The following is an 18170-nucleotide window of genomic DNA, read 5'->3' on the forward strand; positions in this document are numbered from 1 at the left end:
AAAATAAGGTCAGTACTTCCACGCTTTAAACGCTGCACGCTCATACTCTCTCCCGCACTCGATATATTATCCATTGTTGATCTGCAGACAGCTGTTGTCACGAACGCCGCACTCTCGTTTACGCCACTGTCATGAGACATTCTCGCAAAAACTCACGGTTTTAGTAACGCAGTAACGCAGCGTTCCTACGGGAAAGTAACGGTAATCTAATTACCGTTTTTGCAATGGTAATCCCTTACATTACTCGTTACTTGAAAAAAGTAATCGGATTACAGTAACGCGTTACAAGTAACGCGTTACTGCCCATCTCTGCTAATAACCTTTTTTTGGTCTCTGACTGGGGTGTTAGATTTTTCTGAGCATTTTGTTGAACCATAGTAAATCCCTCTGGTCTTAATTCCAGTGTTAGATCCTCGAGGTCTTTATTCCATCACCTCTTTGTAATCAACTGAATGAACACTGATTTAAAAAAAAAATGATGGCACATTGTTTTTCAGAAATTTCAGAGAAAAGCAGCAGAACAGCAGGAAAGTTTCACTGAGTTTCAGTGAAAGTTTCAGATTAATCTGTGGCATGTCTGCTTGAACTGTAGTGTCATGGTGTGTCCAGTTCCTTTTTTATAAACCTTCGAAACTGGACCATCATCATTAGCAGAGGTTGACAACGAGGTCGACCCTCACACATACCTCAGCCTCAGTTATTTGTTTACCAGCAAAACTAGAGACAGGGTTTGAGAACGATGTACTAAATGGGAAAGGATCCACAATTTGTGGAGGTTTACTCAAACATATCTCAGCCTAAGCTGTCTTTATTAGTTTTGAAAAATAAAATACCTCAAACCTACTGAGAAAAAGCTGATCTGTCACCAACTTTATTGGGATGTGGAGATTGTGAGGGTGCACTCCAAAGTGGGTAGACTCTGAGGGCACTGATTTTAGGAGTTTGTAGAAGTACAGTACATGATCAACTGTAAAACTGTACTAACAAAAACTGTATAAAAATAAAGAGACATGTTTAGATCTCCTTTTCAGGATGAGAAGTAACAGGAGTTCAAGTGAAACGATGCAACAGAAGACGGGTTATGTAATATTATTACTGGTATAACTGCTCTTATATTATTATATTAGATTATTATTATTATTATAACTATAATATTAGTAGTATTATTATAGTTTAATAGTCTGAATTGTTTTCAAATCTTTATAGAAAGGATAAACAACAGCCACTGGATGTTTTTGTCTTCTCACAGGAGCTGAAGAAGAAATACAGATCACATGACTGGAACAACGTTTAAACTGTTTTTGTGTAAAATTGAGTAATAGTGTCTCTATTACTGATGAATCCCAAATTCACTATGACCACAATCAATAATTTGTATTACATTTTTTTTTAGGCTCATTTGTTGTTTTCTGTGTTTTGCATAATCTGAAACAAGATTCAGTCTTGTTCCAGATTTGTTTTCATTTTACACTGAAACTGAATAAGTTTTTATCCACTAAACAAGTGCCCATTCCCCAAAGAAAACACCTGTTTGTACCTATTTGACAGAGTTATACAGTTATGAATGTGTCTTTTTCAGTGGCTGTCTGTTTTTTTACAACAGATTATTCATTGCATTATGACTCAGAGCTGAGGCGTTAAGTACAGTGGCAATTTTCATTAATCATTTCTAAATCCAAACATATGACTAACCTTTCCAACTTTGTTATAAATATAAAATGTGATTGTTTGTTAAACAGTTCAAAGTGTGCCTTACCAATTTTACTGGGTAATAGTAGAACTTCAGTGATCTGACTGACAATTTTTTTTTTTTACAGTTTTGACACTATCAGCTTTTTAGATGAGAATAGAATAAAACAGAACAGAACAGAACAGAGACTGTATTGCAATTCAAAACACACCAGTTAGTTGTCATCAGAACGGAATTTCGGTGCATTTACTTGCCACCGGACTACACAGTATAAATAAAAATAAATCTAAATATAAAGGTAGTAAAAAAGAATCTAGGATATGTACACGTAAGAACAGAGGAGACAATTTTCTGTATAGACTATTGTTGGTGGACAAAATTGTACAGATTATTCAGTGTTTTTTAATGCTTGGCTTCTTTGTGAGGTTGGGATTATCAGTTGAGTTGTGCAGAAGTCAGGTTTATTTGACAACTGTTAGAAATCATATAATGGCCAGAACCAATCACCTAAGTAAAGATAAACAGCAATCCATCATTATTTTAAGAACTGAAGGTCAGTCAGTTCAGAAAATTGCTAAAACTTTGAATGTGTCCCCACGCACAGTCATAAAAACCATCAAGCACTATGATGAAACTGGCTCACATGAGGACTGCCCCAGGAAAGGAAGACCAAGACTTATCTCTGCTGCTGAGGATAAATTCATCTGAGTCACCAGCCTCAGAAATCACAAGTTAACGGTACCTCAGATTAGAGCCCAGATAAATGCCACACAGAGTTTCAGTATCAGACACATCTCTACATCAACTGTTCAGAGGAGACTGAGTGAATCAGGCCTTTATGGTCAAATAGCTGCTAAGAAACCACTATTAGGCAAAGCAACAAGCAGAAGAGATTTGTTTGTGCCAAGAAATACAAGGAATGAAGATCAGACCAGTGGAAATCTGTGCTTTGGTCTGATGAGTCCACGTTTGAGATCTTTGGCTCCACCCGCCGTGTCTTTGTGCAACACAGAAAAGATGAACAGATCTCTACAAGCATGGTTCCCACAGTGAAGCATGGAGCAGTTTGGAGGGTAGCTGTTGTTTGTAAACTCAGACCTAAATTGAACTTTTTAATCATATGCAATTTTCATTTTTTTTAATCATATCAACATCTGTAATGCAGACTTATATGAAGCTATTCTGTTGTTATCTAACTCAATCTGGACTAAAATCCATGAGGTAAACAGACAGAAGATGTTTTGTTGTTTTATTTAATTAAAACCAAATGAAAATATCACAAATTCAATCAATGTGCAGGGTACTCCCATTAAATGGGAGCTCCTTTGGTAACTGCACAACATTAGACTACAGTGAGAGAGTCTGTTGTCTGTATATTTATGTAATTCCAGAATATCATAATAGTGAAACACACTTGTAGCAGGTGTCAATATATCATAAAATATAAAATAACTAAAGGACAGGACCATTAATATATACTGCTAGTATCCCAGCTGTAATTGGGACACCTTAAACCAAGAGTGAAAGGAAGTGTCACTGCACTGCAAATAGTCACACCCTGTTTCAGAAGCACCACAGTGAGTTCACATGCATGCCACACACTGCGAATAAACCTGGTGTTACTAAAAGGGATTTGAGTTATAAGTCACAGATTTAAACAGAGAAATGACACAAAATAAACGAACACACAAAAAATAAAATAAAATAAAATAAAGAGTCCCCTTCACATGATCCCCTCCCGGTTGTGTACATCTATTAGCCTGAACGAATTGGCGAACTGGGAAAACAAAACTGCAACTACATGAAAAACGAACCGCAGGAGAAAATTGTTTCAACAACAGCCGCAAAACACAAACAGAATGATCAAAGAATAAACAAAAGAAATGAATCACACAATGAAAACATCCGTTTTAACAAACTGTTTAAAATAATTGTAAATCTAAAACACCAACTAAACCTACGACACCGATCAGTCTCAGCGAGAGGAATATGTGAAGTATTTTAGGGCAGCGGTCCCCAACCTTTTTTGCGCCACGGACCGGTTTATGCCCGACAATATTTTCACGGACCGGCCTTTAAGGTGTTGCGGATAAATACAACAAAATAAAACTAGTACCGGTACCGAAAAAAAGAAGATTTATTCATAACACACGTGAAAAGACCCAGGAAAACCGAGTTAACGATAAAAACGATAACAAAATAACGCTGAAAACCGATAAAAACCCCTGAAAACAATACATTTCACACTCGAGCCTCAACTCTCGCGGCCCGGTACCAAACGACTCACGGACCGGTACCGGTCCGAGGCCCGGGGGTTGGGGACCGCTGTTTTAGGACAGAGAGAAATTTTTGGCACTACTCTCACATCTTTAACTCATCTACCCAAAGTGACGATTCCGATACCCCCCCTCCTAAAGCTATAAATAATTGAGCACATTACTTTCTGCGTTAGAGTTGCAGTGACGTGACTCCTTTAAACATTCGACAGCTGTGATAAAACTGATACTTCAGCATTTAAACAGCTTTCTCTTTTTAGTCACAAAAGAAAGGTGGTTAGAGCAGACAGACACGCGGTAAATTTGGGGGGACTTCTTTCCGCCCTCGTGCTTTGAAGCTCGTGATTATTGAAAGCTGTGATTCAGAAAGAAGACACACAAGAAGGTGTATGAAACAAGAGGGAGTGTGGCACAAAATACATCATACATGTCCACAAGTGTGCCTACTGATATGTACGGTGGCCCTGAAGTGCAAACCACAAAAACAAATCACAAAACGCACAACAAATTGAAAAGCGCAAAAACAAATTGAAAAGCGCAAAAACAAATTCACTTAACGCAAAAACAAATTGAAAAGCGCAAAAACAAAAACCAAACCGGAAGAGGTAGGTACCAATGCTGCAACAACAGGCATCACTGATTGGATGATGGATCCGGTAGCCTTTTGAACCGGAAGTTGTTCTGTTCGGAAGTTTGGTGACTGCTCTACCAACTTTTTTCCACAACCTGGACAAAACATGTTGGCTGTATCCCAATTCAGGGTCTGCAGCCTTAAAGGCTGCATTTTAAGGCCGATTACGTCACAGCGGGCGCTACCAAGGCTGTCCCAATTCAAAGGCTGCTCGAAATGCGGCCCTCAAATTCGGCCTTCATTTCCTGAATTTTAAGGCTGTGGTGGTGTAGACTTCGTGGCCCAACATATCCCACAATTTATAGCGCGGCAGTCACTGTGGATAATTTTGCCGCAGACGGCAGAAGCGTAGTGGCCGAAGAGTAAACTGTTAAACGTAAGTACTGAATATGATGTCACTTTTTATGTGCAAATGTTTAATAATGAGGAACATTAAAACACTACTGTTGGCCACATGTCGGCAAAGTTATTTGCCATTAGCGATGTTTGTACTTTCAGCGTTTACTTTGTTTTAAAGCATTTAAAATATAATAATACAATAGTTGACCTTAATCTTACAGAGAATGTGATGATTTTATGGATAATTAAAGTCAGTCATATATCCACAAACACAACAAGCTGAAAGTCAGTGATGCTGCTCGGTTTGCAGTCCTGAATATGACGGCACAAGCAGGATTCACTGCACTGTTAATGTTAGCTATGTTATATTGCTGCCTCTGTTCGGTGGTGTCGAGCCAAACGGACTTTAACGTGTGTTTGAACGAGCTGACGGTTCACTCGTTAAGCTGAAAGAAAGATGCTTTAATCACAGGAGTCACACATGTGTCCACTGGACCATCTGGGAACTCTTCTTGTTTAGCACTCATAATAACACAAACACTAAATCCTCCTTCTCTTGTGCTGTTTTGTAGCAGTGTATACACCTGAGACTGTCACCTGTCTGTCTGTCCTGCACTCTCTCTCTGTTTCTTTCTCTCTGGTTGTGGAATAAAAGTATGAACATGTATTTATAAGTTACACTTGTGTTTGAATCCTGCAGCTTATCACACATTTGATTTCCATGTGTGACAACTGCAAGTGTCCAGAGTGAGGACAGACTGAGGGACCCACTGCTGCACATCATCTGTGAGGCTTTGCACCCTGATGATCCACCAGGACAAACTCAGCAGTGTGTGAGGAAGAGGAGGAGGAAGAGCCAGCAGCAGCTGACAGATGGGGAGAATAGACAGACTGTTCCTGTTTGTGAAGGACTGCTAGGAAAGTTTAACATAACTAATTGTCTGTCCTGAATCAGTCTAATTAGGTAATGTTCAAATAATGTTATCATTCCAGTGTTTTCAGTGTGGGAGAAAGTACTCAGGGCCTTCAAGTTACACACTATGAAAGGCAGCAACAAGTTTAATATTCAGAAACCTTAAGTATGTATCAACAGCAGAATGGAGCTAAAAATAAATGTTTGTTTCAGTTCTATGAAGCTTTGAGTATTTTGGATTAGTAGCACTGCTGTGTTTGTTGCATCATATTGCTGTAATTGTTTATATGCTTTATATATTCTGAGGTAAGTTGATCTATAGTGTTACATCATATTCTATAAGGATGTTATGTGTTTGTTTACTTTCTGCCCAGTTTGACCCATTTAGCAGAAGTCAGCCTGTTTATGGCTCTGATATCTATTCTGTATGACTTAAAGCAGTTATGACATGCTCTGATTTTCTCACCCAATAAAGGAATATTTAATATATCAGTCTACTCTTCATTCTATCAGAAACAGTTATCACAGCTCGTACATTTTCTTTTTACACATATATGTAAGCATTGAGCCAAATTTAGTAATGCCAACATATTACACGGACAATATTTGTCTCTTATATATAATACATCTACATATACACTGTCAAAGATACTTGTCTTTGAGTGAAGATTTAAGGTGATAGGACATATAAATAACTGCAACTTGAATCTTTACTGAAGCTCAGTGTTAGACACAGAGTTCACTCACATGTGCTGTACCAGTGTACCTGCACATGTGATGTGACAATAGAAGTGATTTGATTTGAGAGTTCAAACTCACTGCTGTAATAACTTATGATTAATATAATAACTATGATATTGGCCATATCATATTTACACTGACTTCAGTCTCATGAACAACATTAGCTAATTGTTATTTACTAGCTAATCTTAAATGACTGTTCAGTACAGAACTGAAGGCCAACAATCATGTTTTACAGTCCTGTGGTCTCAGCCTCAGATACGTATTAAATCACACAAAGCTCGTGTAGAAACAAACACACGAACAAAATATGTTCTCCTTCATTTCCGTCAAAGCTGTATGAAACGTTTCCAGCGGTTGGTGTTATGGTTGCTAGGCAACCTGGGCAGCGCGACGGAGGCTAGACCGTCCCATTTCACAAGCCTCGCACTTCCGGCCTTAGCGTTTTTTTAAGCACGCGGCCCTTGAGGATCGTTGAGGCTGCGTACTTTAAGGCTGCAGACCCTGAATTGGGATACAGCCGTTGACTGCTCTTTCTCATAACCACGTTCGGCAGAACAACTTCCGGTTCAAAAGGCTACCGGATCCATCATCCAATCAGTGATGCCTGTTGTTGCAGCATTGGTACCTACCTCTTCCGGTTTGGTTTTTGTTTTTGTGTTTTGTGATTTGTTTTTGTGCTTTTCAATTTGTTTTTGCGTTAAGTGATTTGTTTTTGCGCTTTTCAATTTGTTTTTGCGCTTTTCAATTTGTTGTGCGTGTTGTGATTTGTTTTTGTGGTTTGCACTTCAGGGCCACCGTAGATATGATCCCTTTGTGTCAGAATACAGAGGGGGTAATTTATAACAGTCAGTGGAAGAGATGATTTTTATTGAAAGCTGTAGACAAAGTGCCTGAAAACCTATAAATACTGACTGTGAGCGTCTCGTTTTTTTATCTGAGTGAAGCTCAAACGTGGAGTTGTCTCTGAAATCCATTTCTGATGTTGCTGAGAGTTTCCCTAAGTTAATATATTAATAAAGTTAAGAAATATTAGCATAGCATTTTAACTAACTAATCTTCTACACGCTGTAAACATGATAATAGTTATAAATGTTTTTAAACCAATGTGGTTTATCGAACATCAGGGTTTTCCCTTTAGTTTATCTGATGAAGTGGCGCCATCTTGTGACGTAAACATTTCTGCACCATCAAAGACTAAAGAGCTTCTCAAGCTTTTGATATTCAGGCGGTAACTTACACAACAAAATAACGAAAGTGCAAACAGCACGTTTTTGGTCATTTCTGTGCATCTACATTTGTTTTAGTTTTTAACACTTACTGAGGTGAAGTTGTTACAAAGGTGATGTCAGCTGTCATCGCTTTAAGAGGTAAAACTGGGGACAAATGCTGCTTTGTAAAAAAAAAAAAAAAAGTTTTCACGGCTCACAAACACTCTGCACAGAAAGCGGTCAGACCACAATGAAAACTGTGAAGACTTTAATATGTGCACTGTTTTGAGAGTAAATCAAAGTGCAGGATTTTCTTTAAAGCTCAACAACAGATTTGTTCCACTTCTCAGTGTGTCTGCTCCTCTCTTTCCCTCTCTGTCTCCTCAGCAGGATCATTTGTAGTGAACACTGATTATGGCTTCAGCTCTGGCACCTCTAAAGTCAGTGTCACTGGTAAATTGATTCAGGAGAAGTTAATATGTATGCTGAGAGGGAGAGAGACAGTATGTATCCTCAGTCTGATCAAAAGCTTCTGGAAGCTTAGATCACCACCATCTGGGCAAGAGGGGAACTGTAGTTGCCAACAGGAATAAAATATGTAGATGTAGAATTTCTAAAAAAGAAACTTTGTTAATCTCAATTTAATTTCTCTTACATCCTGTAATTTCCTGTATTTGGTGATGCCTCTCCTCTGTAATACTGTACATGTAAACCTGTGCATTGCTGTATCTATCATATAGGAGCAAATCCCCACCAGGACATTTATTCACTATACTGAACTCCATAAAGTACCATGAAACTGACACTGAATCACTGTTTAAAGACACAGTAAAATGAAACAAAATACTGACATGAACAGAAAATACAAGGATATAAAAATGTGATTACACTGTAGCAAAGTTTCATCTTAACAACAAAACATTAAAGCTCCATGTGTAACAGTTAAAGCTCTCAAAGTGTGTCCTGCAGGCTGATGGTGGCCCTCGACTGTAAGCAAAGACATTTCATGGATCAACAGTTCAAATCAAAGTGTGACTCAGAGCAGAACAAGAGCAACGCAGTGTTTCTCTCATATTTAAACTCTTCTGTTCCAGCAGTCAGACTGTAATCACATTACATGTTTCACTAATGTAATAATGTAAATGTTTAATGTGTTACTCTATTAAATGTATTTATCACATCATAGTTACAAATATTTCAATACTTATGTCCAGGGCTGTGCAGAGATGTTTAAAGGGGCGGGTCCTCAAAGTTAAAAAGGAGCACATAGAACCAGGCTGAAGAACGACAACCCACATTCACCAAGAATCTAATATGGGATGACATCATACTATATCACTGTCATCAGGTGGGGACAATGCAAAGCAAACGTAGCCTGTGTTTTACCTGATGGGTACAATGTTGCTGTTGAGGTGTTTCTGCTGCTCCTGCTGCTGATAGTGCTGGAGGGCAGGGCTGTGTTGATCTGAGACTCTAGACCAGGGATGGGCAATCTCAGTCCATGAGGGCCGGTGTCCCTGCAGGTTTTAGATGTGTCCTTGATCCAACACAGCTGATTTAAATGGCTAAATTACCTCCTCTGTATGTCTGGCAGTTCTCCAGAGGTCTTGTAATGAACTAATCATTTGATTCAGGTGTGTTGACCCGGGGTGAGCTCTAAAACCTGCAGGACTCCTGTAATAAAGAAAAGCGAATAATTCAGTCTAATGTGTGCTGTAGTGAGACATTAAACTTCAGTAAAACTATGCAGTTATGAAACGTAACTTTAACGTGAGCCAAAGTGATTTGATTAGTTGTAAATAAAAGAGTGAAGTAAACGTGACCCGACAGACAGAACCTAATTATGCCCAGTGTTTAATCTCCACTGAGAGCTAAGACTCAGCGAAGTTTTAAAGCTGTGTGCTGGTGACGGTAAACTGTGACTATCACCAGGTTACATATCTGAGATAGGATAGAAAAATGAAGCAACCAGAGATTTAATGATGAAGACTCTGGGTTCTGTAGTTCACGTTTTACAGTCCTGAATGACTCACTGCACATCCATATAATTTATTGAAGAGGAGTTTAGAATGCACTTTACATTTAGACTGTTGCAGTTTAATTTTTTACATTGTTACCATGTCATGAATAAGGTTCACCTGCTGGGGTTTGATGGATCAGCTGGACAATACAGTCAAAGACCAGTGTTGGGACTAACGCGTTATTAAGTAACGCGTTACAGTAACTACGTTATTATTGTGGTAACGAGCACGGTAACTAGTTATTATGCCAAAATCAGGAACGCGTTACTCGTTACTGGGATTTAGATAGGTTCGTTATTCGTTACTTCGTGTGGTGGATATCGCGGAGCTTCCACAGATTCAGTAACATTAGCAAGTGGTGGAGGCCAGCAGGTGGATGAGAGAAAGGGGAGGCAGGAGGAGAGACCCGAAGCGGCCGCCGGTCCGCGTGTCAGGTGAACTGAACTTCAGGTAAGAAGTTATGACCTGCAGTCTATCTGGGTCAGATATAAACCAAGTTTAGGTGGAGTTTATTTTCGTTATGCTGACTTTTTCGTACTGCGTGCTAGCTAGCATGACTGAGTTTCTATACAGCTGTGTGGGTGCTATGTTACTGATGTTGAACTTTATTTTGTTCATATGGTTAATTATTAGTGTTAAACAAGAGCTGAGGTGGGCGGGGCCGTCTCTGGTGATGTCACCATGAAGGAACAGCGTCTGGTGAAACATCCCAGTACACTGGTGTAGTTTCCTCTCCAGCTGGTTGACATTTGACACTTCAACATTAAGGGGAAGAAGAAGAAACAGTGTTAGGTCAGGTGACCACATGGTTTCTAAAATAACTGACAGGAAGTAACCAGGCTGTTAGAAATGGATGGCATGTGTTTATAGTTACTGTAGTTAGGTAACTCTACTTACCAAAAGCAAAGCTGCTGAATGTTGCAGGAACATGCTCATGTGTGGTGATCATTCAGTGCTGCTCCGGCAGGTTAGACAGTCTAATAGTGATATCCTGCCCATCTGAGAGTTTGAAAACACACATGCAAAGATTTAATTGTATTACAGTCAAAGTGGGATGTTCGTTTTTGTCCTTTAAAAATGTTTGTGTATTTGAAAGCACTAACATTTAAGGATGACTCAGATCGTCTCTCTCTAAGAGTATCTCCTCTAAAGGGGAGACAAGTGTATCCACTGATCCACGTCACTTTACCTGGATGATGACTCCTCTCTCCCTCACTCAGAAACTGGAGATTTACCTACATCATTACAAAAACATCAAAAACTTCTCCCTTTGATTCCATTTCTCCATTCCTGCTGAACATCAGGCAACAAATATCTCAATAAATCACAGTAAAATGTAAAGCACATATTTCTCTGCTTTGTCTAACCTCTGCAGAGCCTCTGTCAAGAAAAACAAATCTGTAAGCATAAAACAAATATACATTTCATAACACGTCACTGGACAACCTCGGTCAGTTGATTTCCTCTGTGCAGTGCAGACGAGCATCAGTCAGCAAGTCAAGGTGGTGAGAAGGACTCGTGTCCTTTGTGACTCTGCTAGTTCTTCTGAGGAAACACCACCGCCTCTCCACACCATCACCATCTGTGAGCATAGATCAGATATATATATATATATATATATATATATATATATATATATATATGTATTTCATTTAACAATTGCAACTGAAAGAAATTAAATATTGAACAAAAATATATTGTCACATTCTTCATTCTCAAATACAAATTTCACAAATTAAATTTTTAATTAACAGAAAAAATATGAATTACAAAAAATAATTGTATATTATTAAAATATTATGCAACCGTGACCAAAGTCAGAATTATCATTACAGTATTGTGGACTTACTGCTTGTAAAATAGTGATAAACTTCAGGGGAGATCATGATGACAGAAAACTGTAAACAACACTCTGAAGCTGCTTTTCTTGTTTCTGTGACCTCAGCACGCTGACAGACCTGAAGTTGCTACAGATTTTAAAAAGTGATAATTACAGGGAAGAAACTTCTCTTTTTCATCCGTTTAATCAAACATTTGATGCCTCAGCTGTCTTGGTCCTAAAGCATTCTGCAACTACAACTAACCTGAGGAGGCTTGGATTTGGCTGCAGGTGCCCCTGTACATCCTTCTCAGCAGCACACATGTGGGTACCATTTAATCACACTTCTTCCTGAGCTTTGCTTCATCACAAGACTAAAGGTGGCATCCCGTGTCACAGTCTTATCATCATCCAATTGGAGAAGAAACATTTACAGGCCTCCTGGTTTTGTTTTCTGATCCTGCAAAAAGACTGAGGACAACAAAGCCCAGAGAACACGAGATACACAACATCCAACATTCAGACTCAACAGCCTCCATAAATGAAGAGCACCAGGTTGGTCCAGGTATACTAGATATGAGCATACTTCACATTACTGTGTATGAATAATAATCAAGAGACAAACTTTGAAGATGCAGAGCATGATGTCCCATCATCAGACTGCAAACAAACATCCACCAGGCTTCTTTGTTGGCAGAGGTGATGATTCTCCCATCAGGGATCAGTAGAGTGTATTAACCTGTGGTATAAGCAGCAGTCACTGAAATGTTACTGTTTCAGATAAGAAATCTAGCACATAACAGTTAGGGTGGGAGGGATCTCTGCAAACTGACTTACCTCTCTGTTCCTCCAGCCTCAACAAAAATCTGACTCTCCAGTCACAGACAAACAAAAAAACTCCAGCTGGGAGATAGAAAACGCTGCCTGGGTCTTGCTGGATGTTGCTGGTCAGAGTCCACACATTAGCAGAGTGCTTCTTGGTCCCACTGACCCATGTGGACAGTGACTGTGGAGAACTGTTCTGGAAAACAGAAAAGAGAATTAAAATGACAAAAAGCCAAATTTCCACAAAGACTCTCTTAGAATCAGCAATCAGAAAATCATTGGTTCATATTACAATTAAATATGACCAGGCTCCTTAAATGTAAGCAGTTAAGATCTGATTTGATTTACATCCTTTACACAGCACATGTGTCCAGGCTGTCAGGTAAACATAGAATTAATCTCAGTTAACATGACTCACAGTAGAGATTCAGTAAGAAAGATTGCCAGCTCTAATATTATTACCACACCAACAGCTCAGATTTCTAGAACTATTTAAACAAATGTCAGTCTATCCATTCATTTTCTTCTGAATATTCAATTCAGGTTCACAGTGGGAGGGTGGGGGGGTGGGGGGGTATCGTGGAAGTTTGTAAATAAAGTCTGCAACACAGAAAGAGCTGTGATCAAGCTATTTATTACTGCGCGCAGGAGAGCCAACACACATCAAACATCACAGTTCACAGTCATGTCAGCTCTGGCATAGAAGTCGTGCTCCTACTCCTTTATGCATTCCAAGAAAGACGGAGGAAGTTACATCTGATCATACCACACTTCACGCGCCTCGCTATGAAACCTAACAGATCAATGGTTAAGCTGTTTTGTGCCCTTGGCCTTATCAGCACCTGTAAAGGGAGTTGTTTTCTTAAACTGCTGATGCTGAAGTAAGTTCATCTAGTTTTAGAAACTTTCACTGAACAGTCTATAACTGTGTCACAACTAAGCATATGCATAAGCACTTAAATACTTTAAATGAGAATAATAGAAAATTTCTATTACAGGAGCAAGAGCCTGTCCCAGTAGTCATAGGTAGAGCACACCTGGACAGGTCACCAGTCTGTCAGAGGACTAACAGAGAGACAGACATCAGAGTAACAAATCCATTTAAAATTATTATTATATAATGTAAGCTTGCTGCAGCTGTATGTATGAACATGTGTTTCTGTGCTCACACTCCACCTCTCAGGAACCTGCAGTTCATTTTAAGTCTACTTTAAACAGACCTCACAAAAGGCTGTCCGTTTAAATGGCCTTACCTGTAAACACTGCTGTATCCACCGGATTCCAGCCAGAGTGGATTCTGGAGTCTTCCACGCTCCTGTCAGTGATCCTCCATCTGGATGGATGATAACAACCTTCTGAACAATCTAGCAGGTGGAGATGGCCCATATCTATGGGACTGGTTTCTGCTAATAACGCCCATTGTATGGACTGAACATCCGAAGCGGGTGAATAAAGTCACCCGGTCGCTAGCTGTGCCATTACCCAGCATACACCTCTCCCTCCATAAATGCAATAAACGATACAAAAGTAATGGCCTATAATTAATTTATCTGCTGTATCTGCTGTTTCTCAGGTAGTTGTTTACATTATATAATATATTGTGTTCAGTACACGTCACTACAATGTGATTTCGGAAATGTATAAATATACGGACAACAGGCTCTTCCACGGAAATCTCTTGTCGTCAATAAACAACGTTTAGGGAGCGCTATAGTATTCAATAGGAGGACCCTGCACGTCAATTCTCGACGCGAGGGGGGTACCCTGCGCGTCGATAAGTGAAGCAGAGGGAGCCTGACCATGCGTCACACATTTGACGAGTTGGGAGTGAGAACGTGTTGGTTTCACAGCCGTCCCTTGCAGGACTCCGTAATTGTTTGAATTATGATGGCAGAGCTAAAATTGATTTCATCTAACATTTTCCCACAAGGTGAAGTTTCTACTCTTGCACAGCTTCACTGTAACTGCAGGCAGATGTAAAAGTTTTTAGTGTGCTTCATATTTTAATGTGTAAAAGATTATTAACTTATCCTTTAGCCAGTTTGATGAGACTGAGACTGAGCCCGACACTGTGGAAAGATTTTGTTATGAACAAAATTCATTTTCTTTTGTGTTTGATACATGTTTGTATTTACCTGTATGACAGTATTATTATTATGGTGTATTAGTGTGTATCAGTATTGATTTAATATTAATTGTTTTATGTTTATTATTCACAGCTTAAAACACAACTGCATCCCCACTATAAACAACAACACAAATAGCTTCAAACCCACCTGCTTTCACTCTACAGAAAACAGCAACACAGAGTGAAAGTGTCACTGCAGGAGTCTCTACACATTGTCCTGACTCCTCCTGGCTTCTGGTTGTGCGTGCGTCCTTGGATGGTGTTTTGCTGATGGCTGTTTTCCTCATGCTCTTCTACATTAGTAAGACAAGGAGGAACTTTGGACTGAACACCAGAGAAAATGACACAAACATGGAGGTGAGTTTGTGCCACTTGTTTTCTGTCTGTTGTTGCAGGTTTCAGTGAGTGTTGTTGATTCATGCTGTCAGTGTGACTTTCTCAGTGACATTTAGTGAAAAGAGGTGATGTTACCTGATTTTTCCACAGTATCATAATTTCATGATGTCATATCTAAAAGTGTGAAAGCACCTTTCGTCCTGTTTCCTGACACTGCAGTACATGTAAGCTGCTCTGAAGCAAACCAGTTGAACTTCTTATGATATTTATAGTGTTGCATATTTTTTTTCCTGTCTCTGGAAAAAAAAAAAAACAAACCAAAACAACAACAACAACAAAAAAAACTTTGTTCTTCTTATTTTTAAACTTCAATCTCCATGACACTGTGATGTTGCATAAGGTTGCTGAAAATCTGTTGTGTGTCTCATGTTTTGTGTCTCATGTTTTATGTTGTTTGTTTTATTTTCAGTTATCTGCTGCACATGACAACATGGATCCAACCTCAGAACATAAAGAGCCCAAACGCAGCAGGACCAAACCTACTCTGCATTATTAAAGACCAAAATCTAAAAAGTAAAAATTTTCCCCTGATTAAAAATTTGGTTGATCTACTCTGTGAGGTTATCTTCTCTTTCATATCTGTTTAGTTTTGATGTTTTGAGCATATTTCTGAGATTTGATGATCATCTCCCATATAATTTGCGTCAATATGTTTTATTGTTGTTCTTTATTGCTGAGCATTATTCAAATGCACATCTGTATCAGAATAATTAACAAGGAGACTTTGGAGGAAGTTCATATTTTCCCCACCTAATCAAGCAACAGCCATGTGCTGTCGTCCCCCCCCCACATCAAATGGAACTTTAAGAGGTCATGCACATTTGGTTTTGATTTATGTATTTTTGTTTACTGTATGATTTAGAAATTTAAGTGCTTACTTATGCAATGTATTTAAAACTACTGGCTTTTGTTACAAGGTACAAAAAAATAAACATCTTTTAAAAATGCAAAATATTGCAATGTATCCTTAAATGAATTAGAAACATAAAGAGTGCTCTAAAATAATGAGTCTGTGTCAGTATTCAGGACTTCCAACTTTTCAGTCTGTCTACATTGTCTCTAAACGTTTAAAAAAAAATAATAATGATAAATTTAAAAAAGTCTAATGAGTCTACAATACTTTTGCTTATTAGTTGAAACAGGGCTCCACCTTGTGACAAAAATAGAACATTTCTTCAGCTGTGAATATTTTAAAACATGAAATATGTTCAGAGTAAATTAAAGTGTGGGGTTTTCTTTATGGTTGCTTCTATTGCAGTGGTTGCAGCTGATTACATTTTTGTGTTGGTTTGTAGTTGTTCAGCCATCAGTGAGGTGTGAGCTGCATTCCTGACAGCAGCTGTATTTGTCAGTGTGAGGAAGGTTGGGTCTGCTCTGACTGCTGGAACAGAAGCTTGTTCTGGTCTGAGTCCCAGTTTGAGTTGGACTGTTGATCAATAAAGTGTCTTTGCTTACAGTCGAGCACTTTCATTGTTACACATGAAGCTTTAATGTGTTCAGCTAAACTGTGCTACAGAGTAGTTATATTTGCTTATCATTATTTCTTATATTTATAGAAATTAACTTTATATTTGTTCATGGATACATGTCATGGATTTAATATATTTGAAATTCAAATATTTTGTCCGAAACAGTTTTATTGCTGTGAAACTGGAGATACAATGCATGCTCCATCATACAGGTAGGAAAATCAATTCTATTCATCTGGACGTAGCGATTGCAGCTGTTCCCCAACTCTCCGTGAATGGTTCTCATGGTCATTGATCAGTGGTTGCTGATTAATGATCTTAACAATTTGCATGGTAATGATCAAGAAACTGACCTTACAGCCCATTGTTCGCCAGTGGTGCTAGTTTCAGTCATTATGCAAATGTTCTGTTTATAAGATTTGGGAAAACTGCAGTCAGCTGAGACTGAAGAAGTCACTTGGATGAGTGACGAAACGTTCCTCCCACTGAAAAGAAGCTACATCCAGATGAACAGATGAAATGACTGCTAGTCTGTCATTGTGCTACGCTGTGTTTATAAAATATAATAATATGATTTGTGTGTATAATCTGTCTGCAGATTATTATGTCTGAGAAACTTTCTGATTGACAAATTAGAAATCTCATTAGATGAAAAACAATCAGTCTTGAGTTTTCTGAGAGTGACAACCTGAATTTGTAGTAATTTTAACTATTTGCTGTAAAACAGCCACACTGATGCATTACAGCTCAGTGCTTATCTTCAGGTCATCGAGTGTTTTAAGAGTGCAAAGAACAAATGCTGATTGTTTGACTTCAAACTTTAAAATAAAAACATTCAGATGCACCTTGACCTCATGTGTTGACTCTTCACCTCTGTGTCCTCTCACAGGGAGAAGACGATCTGCAGGAAATTATAGAAATAAGTTCAAACCAAAAGACACTGAATGATTTTGTTTTCATTCACTTTGATTTGTTCCTTCAGGACAGACCACCAAACCTGAGATCTTCATCACTTCAATGAACGTCCTCTGTTGTAGTCCAAAACTCTTAGTCCTGTATCATGTTCATGAAGGTGTTGAGGTGTCAGAGTCTCAGGATGAAAAGTTTTTAATTCTTTAACAGATGCTGATCAGTTCCAACTCTGAGACCAACTTTGAGTGGAGAATTTAAAAGTTGGGGAAAGATCAAACTTCACCATTGTACATGGTCTAACAGGACTAGCAGCTCCTACGGCTGCCGGGCTGGCTGCTTTCAATTGGTTTATTGTAGGAAGGGAATGAAAGAGCAACGATGTTCAGGAAGTTACGATCAACTGACAGACTACAAGAATTTTCCTTTAACAGTTTTTCCTTTAACTCTTTTCCTTTTGTTTCTTTTAGAATAAATTTCCTGGTGCTGAATTTAACCCTTTAACACCGGTCGGAGCTAAATCCCTGTAGAACTGCAAGTAAGTTGTACTTACATCTTATGCCATCAGCTTGCCCTAGGTCACGGTTTCCTTCCACATACAGCTTTGCAAAAATTGCATAAGAAGCACTCACAACAACAAAAACATAATATTCCAGAAACACGCTTTGCCGATCCGATCAGCTGTTTGTAACACTTGCTACGTTGAAATAGATGTCAGTGCGAACTATCGGCTGTGTCCCAATCCAGCGATCGCGACGCTCAGAAGGCTGCTCAGGTTGCCTAACAACCATGATACTAACTA

The 18170-nt window shown here is 38.8% G+C and overlaps 2 long non-coding RNA genes across 3 annotated transcripts; both read right to left on the reverse strand.

Annotated features, from left to right (window-relative positions):
* Window positions 1-10519: 10519 nt before the first annotated feature.
* LOC120433252 lies at window positions 10520-11371 on the reverse strand. 2 transcript variants are annotated; one of them, XR_005608430.1, is made up of 4 exons: window positions 11269-11371; window positions 10926-11057; window positions 10720-10821; window positions 10520-10577 (listed from the first exon to the last, which is right to left on the reverse strand). It is a non-coding gene; the product is annotated as an uncharacterized LOC120433252 (long non-coding RNA). The 2 variants fall into 2 exon arrangements; XR_005608431.1 differs by having other exon boundaries at window positions 10521-10560.
* Window positions 11372-11677: 306 nt separating this feature from the next.
* Window positions 11678-13734, reverse strand: LOC120439090. Its single transcript, XR_005612372.1, has 4 exons — window positions 13720-13734; window positions 12479-12662; window positions 11907-12380; window positions 11678-11789 (listed from the first exon to the last, which is right to left on the reverse strand). It is a non-coding gene; the product is annotated as an uncharacterized LOC120439090 (long non-coding RNA).
* Between the last annotated feature and the right edge of the window lie 4436 nt (window positions 13735-18170).

The sequence above is a fragment of the Oreochromis aureus genome, linkage group 3 (assembly GCF_013358895.1).
Source record: "Oreochromis aureus strain Israel breed Guangdong linkage group 3, ZZ_aureus, whole genome shotgun sequence".
Classification (NCBI taxonomy): Eukaryota; Metazoa; Chordata; class Actinopteri; order Cichliformes; family Cichlidae; genus Oreochromis; species Oreochromis aureus.